Source organism: Corvus moneduloides, chromosome 2 (assembly GCF_009650955.1).
Source record: "Corvus moneduloides isolate bCorMon1 chromosome 2, bCorMon1.pri, whole genome shotgun sequence".
Lineage (NCBI taxonomy): Eukaryota > Metazoa > Chordata > Aves > Passeriformes > Corvidae > Corvus > Corvus moneduloides.
In genome coordinates this window covers 53218778-53224276 of record NC_045477.1, presented here as the reverse complement: position 1 = coordinate 53224276, position 5499 = coordinate 53218778, and the positions used below count along the sequence as shown (strand labels likewise).

The following is a 5499-nucleotide window of genomic DNA, read 5'->3' as shown; positions in this document are numbered from 1 at the left end:
GAGAGGTATTTTTCTGTTAATGGGCTATCAAGCCTTACTGCATGACGCATAAAATTACATCATCCCGTTGTGAGATGCTTCACCGAGGGGAAGGAACCAAGCATTCCTACCTGGATATAAGCTGAGATTGTGAGGAACATCACACTCAGCCCTTACCTACTGGATTCCCAGAGGACAAGAGCTACATAACTACCAGTGGACCTTCAGAGGAAGATCAGACCCTTCTACAGGATCACTGCTTCAACAGAACCATATCTATCAGCTCGAGAGGACTGCAGCCACTATTTAATCAGACTGCTACCACCACCCTGACTGACAGGATGTCAGGTTGTATACTGACTCCGTCAGTGTTTTTGTACTATTGCATTTATTTTTAATTTTTCTATTAAATTGTGGTTCTTATTTCGAGCCTCTCACTTGTTTGCTCTCAAACTAGTATATCTTTTGGCGCCCATTGTGGGGCCAGTTCTGAGAGAAGTCAGAATTACAATTTTGTGTTACAGAAACCACCTATTCACCATGATGCTCAACATGCTCTCTATATTTTTCCACACGTGGGGAACTACCTTGTCTTGGGGCGACTTTATGATGTGTATCCCCTATTGCTGCTCTATGCCCAGAAATTAATTTTGTGCCTTTCTGTGCCTTTAAACTGAGCCTGAGAGAGGGAAGACAAAAAAACCAAGCGAACTTTTCAAAGCAGTTTGCTCAAGGGCACAGGTACACACTTCTCTGCTTCTAACAGCAGCAAGAGGGGAGGAAGCACCCTGCTTGCTTTTCAACCAGCTTTCGGCTCCTTTTCTCCAGAGGGAGATGGTGAGTTGAACTTTGTTTTCCTGGGACTTCGGGTTTTTTTCCTTCTTCTCTTCTGGACTGTTTCAACATCAGAACACATTGGGAGAATTTTCCACCAAGGCCCCGGAGGTGGGCCCACACCGACCCAGCTCTGAGGAGGAGGAGAGAGACTACACCTACAGAAGGACTCTGAAATCTTCCCAGGTTTCTCTCCACAGCAAGAGGTTTTATTATTTAGCATTATTACCCTTTTCCAGTGTGTTTGTTAAATAAATAGTTTTTATCTCTTTCACTTTCCTCCAAGGAAAATTTTTTTTTCCCAAACCTGGTGGGGGAGGGTTGGTTGTAATCTCCCTTCTATCAGAGGATATTTTCCTCCAAATTTGTCCAAATGGGCACAAACCGGCATGTTGTAATGCTTCTGTTGAGACCAAGATATGGTATAAAAATTGCTTTATTGATTTATTATGTCTATTGGATGATAACCTCCGAGGCAATGGACATCATTCTGAATATATACTCAACTTTATTTAACTGTCCTAGTCTGGGCTGCTATGTCTGTGGGCCTCCTCAACAATCACACCCAGCCCCTGGGGGTAAGAGTAGAGAATGGTTTTTCCCAGCCTTTCAGACCTGACACAGCAGTTTTTGAAAATATTGAATTCCCTCTGCATGTCAAGGATGGCATAATCTTCTTGTCAGTTCTGTTTTCTTTTTTCTCTATGACCTGCACCATGTATACCATGCTTAGAGTCAGAACAATGCTTGGTGTGGCACTGCATCCTCAGGATGAGAAGAAATGCAGCAAAGCAACAGGCACCATGTCTACACAAACTGTCACAGAGAGGAAAAAGAACCAAAAGAACAGTCAGTGTCTTCACACAAACCATAACCGAGCCATGACAGCCTAAGCTGGTAGCAGCTGCCCCCGTCTAGAAGAAGAAATCAAAAAGCAAATCAATCTGCATAGTGACTGATGACAAGACAGCTCAACCTTCGCACCCAGCAGAAGACACAGAGCCGGAGATCATCACCTGCTCTCTATCCCTGGGTGAGCTGCGTGACCTGCGGAGAGAGTTCACCCGCCAGACGAATGAGTCCATCCTGATCTGGCTGCTCCACATCTGGGACACTGCAGCCAATGACACCATTCTGGACAAAAGTGAGGCCAGGCAGCTGGGATCTCTGTCCTGGGATGTGGTCATTGACCAGGGGATCGGGAGAATCCAAGAAACTCTCAGCATCTAGCGGCAACTGCTGACAAGTGTAAGGGACAGGTACCTTTGTAAAGAAGACCTCCAGGTGCACCAAGGAAAATGGAGCACAATGGAACAAGGTATCCGGTGCCTGAGGGAATTGACTGTACTGGAGATAATTTTCTCAGAAGACGAGAGATTTCCTAGGAGCCCAGATGCTGCGCAGTGCACGTCACAGATGTGGTTGAGATTTGCACATCTTGGACCAGAGATATAATCCCATTACCTAGTGATGCTGCAATGGAGGGAAGGAGAAGACAAGGTGGGAATGTTGGTCAACAAACTAAAAATTTATGAGGACACTGTCACCACCCCATTACGTACCCATGTCTCATCTGTGGAAACAAAGCTGGCTGACCATGTCCGGAGCTTGGAAGAGAAAACTGAAGAGGGCCATCAGAAACTGAGAAAGGAGCTTAAGAAAGGAATTTACCACACCTCCCCAGAACCAACAAGAGACTCCGCCATTAGGAGTGGTCATCCCCCAGCCAGGGAGAGAGGATACACTCCATGAGGTAACCTGTTTTTTTCTTCAGGAGCATGGAGAAGACAACAAAGGACATTTGACCTATCAGGCTTATAGAATGGGTAGACTGGGTGAGGAATTCCATGCTTGTAAACCTCTTTTGGAATGTGTGCATGTGGCTATCTAACTATCACAGCCTAAGTTCATACCCTTGGGGTTTTACTAATAATGGTACCTATTGTAGGGGAGGAAAACAGGGGTGTGTTTTCTCCCAACCCTTCAGCCACTTCTTCAGGCCTACCACAACAGTTTTTGAAGGGTTTAAATTTCCCCTAGATGCTAAAGATACTGTACTCTTGCTGATGTTTTTGCTAAGTTTATTCAATGTCTTGGTTTTGAAAGACAGGTGTCTGCTAAGGAAGGCAGAAGCCTCCCTTGAAATGGCAGATGTAGCCCCTTTCCCTCCGAGTTATTATAATTTTGAAATCAAGGGCCTTTAGGCAAAGATGTGGGAAATAGGAATAACAGTTCTTTACTATTATATATCTATATGTGTATAACCAGTCAAACAAACAGCAATAACTATGGCAGTAAGAGCAAACAATCACAAACCCAGTCCCAGCCTTCTCGGCTGTCGGGCCCTTTCCCCTCAGGTGCAGTTCCGCTCGCAGCCGGCAGGGGCGCTGGCGGCTCCCGGTGAGCAGGGCAGGTGCGATGGTTCCCCCGCGGCTGCAGGGGGCGCTCCGGAGCGAGCTCGGGGAGCACGCAGCACTGGTGGCCTGGGATCCCGGGGAAGGATGGAACAAAGGCTTCACAAACCCCAGACGGCTGGCCCTGGTGTCCGGCTGGAGCGTCGGGAACAGCAGGCTGGAGCGGCAGGGATGAGCACAAATCCTGGAGGACAGACGAGATGTATCCAAACGGGGAACCCCCCAGAGGTCCAGGCAGGCAGGACGAGCACAGCTACAACGCAGCGAAAGCTCGAAGCAGCAGCGGGGCAGGGCAGCCACAGCCCGGCCCCCAGCAGGGCAGGGAAAGAGGCTTTGGGATCCCGGTGTTATTTCCAGCAGAAAGAAAAATGGCCGAAAAAAAAGAACCAGCAGCTCCTTTCTCTGCAGCTTCTCTCTCCGGACGCTGAGAGCGAACTGACCCCCCCACCCAGGTGAAACAAAGGAGTAGACAGGCCCACCCCACCCCCAATGGGCAGCTCTTTTGTCTTCCTGAAGTACAGCCATTTGTCCCCTGGCAACATGCATATGGGAAAAAATTCCTTTAACAGAAAAAAAACCCCCTAGGACTAAACTAAAACCCCAACATTATCCACCCCGAATTTTTCCCATACTAACATGTTACATGAAACTTAACCTTTTTAACCATATAAATACATGCATCACCCGAATTATATACATATATACATGCTGATACTGATACAAGTACAGAGCCATGGGTAGTTCACCCTAAAACAAGGTCCCCTTGAGGTAAGCATCGGGTCTCTCCATCCCTTTCGCCAGTACCCCCACCCAGTTCGGGTAGTCCATTTCTGAGGTGGGCTGTTGGGCGGTATCAGGCTGTGGGGCAGGGTCTCTAGTGTCTGGGGCCGTGTCAGGTTCTGGGGCAGGATCAGGCTCTGGGGTAGGAACTCTACTCTCTGGGGCCATGTCAGGTTCTGGGGCAGGATCAGGCTCTGGGGTAGGATCTCTAGTCTCTGGGGCTGGTGTCTGGGTAGTTATCCAAGCCAGTCTCAACTTATCCTTGAGTGCTAAATAGAGTAGGCCTACCAGCAGCAGTTGGTTAGTATTCAGAGGGAATCTAAACCCTTCGAAAATTGATGGGGTGGACCCAAAGAACTGGTTGAGGGGTTGGGGGGAAACTTCCCCTGGTGTCATTTCCTCACAGAAGGTACCATTTTTAACATAACACCAAAAACATGTGCTCAGTGTGTGATAGCCGTTTATCCATGTGCCCACATTCCAGAGGAAGTTAAAAACCCATGAATTCCTCACCTTCTCGACCCATAGCGCAAGCTGGATAACAGCAACGGTAGCCTTAGTCAGAGGACCCATATTCAAGTAAGGAGCTGCAAAGGGGAAGAATATAGCCATGGCCACATGCCACCCGAACCAGGGTAAAGTAGACCACATATTGCTGCCTAACAAGGTTCCTATATCCAGCACACAAAATGAAGTTATCCAGGAATTGTTATTCCCTTTTCACCTCTCTCTCTTAATGCCCTCAGGCCCCACATTGGGCGCCAAGATCTGTCTTGGTTTTGAAAGACAGGTGTCTGCTAAGGAAAGCGGAAGCCTCCCTTGAAATGGCAGATGTAGCCCCTTTCCCTCCGAGTTATTATAATTTTGAAATCAAGGGCCTTTAGGCAAAGATGTGGGAAATAGGAATAACAGTTCTTTACTATTATATATCTATATGTGTATAACCAGTCAAACAAACAGCAATAACTATGGCAGTAAGAGCAAACAATCACAAACCCAGTCCCAGCCTTCTCGGCTGTCGGGCCCTTTCCCCTCGGGTGCAGTTCCGCTCACAGCCGGCAGGGGCGCTGGCGGCTCCCGGTGAGCAGGGCAGGTGCGATGGTTCCCCCGCGGCTGCAGGGGGCACTCCGGAGCGAGCTCGGGGAGCACGCGGCACTGGTGCCCTGGGATCCCGGGGGGGATGGAACAAAGGCTTCACAAACCCCAGACGGCTGGCCCCGGTGTCCGGCTGGAGCGTCGGGAACAGCAGGCTGGAATGGCAGGCTGGAACGGCAGGCTGGAGCAGCAGGCTGGAGCGGCAGGGATGAGCACAAATCCCGGGTGGCAGACGAGATGTATCCAAACGGGAAACCCCCCGGAGGTCCAGGCAGGCAGGACGAGCACAGCTACAATGCAGCGAAGGCTTGAATCTGCGGTGGGGCAGGGCAGCCACAGCCCGGCCTCCAGCGGGGCAGGGAAGGTGGGCCGGGGATCCTGGGATCTTTCTCCGCAG

At 49.4% G+C, this 5499-nt stretch overlaps 1 long non-coding RNA gene across 2 annotated transcripts; it reads right to left on the bottom strand.

Moving 5' to 3' along the window:
* Positions 1–1231: 1231 nt before the first annotated feature.
* LOC116439719 lies at positions 1232–5245 on the bottom strand. Of its 2 annotated transcripts, none has more exons than XR_004238249.1 (2): positions 5210–5245; positions 1232–2286 (listed from the first exon to the last, which is right to left on the bottom strand). It is a non-coding gene; the product is annotated as an uncharacterized LOC116439719 (long non-coding RNA). The 2 variants fall into 2 exon arrangements; XR_004238248.1 differs by lacking the exon at positions 5210–5245 and adding an exon at positions 2376–2977.
* Between the last annotated feature and the right edge of the window lie 254 nt (positions 5246–5499).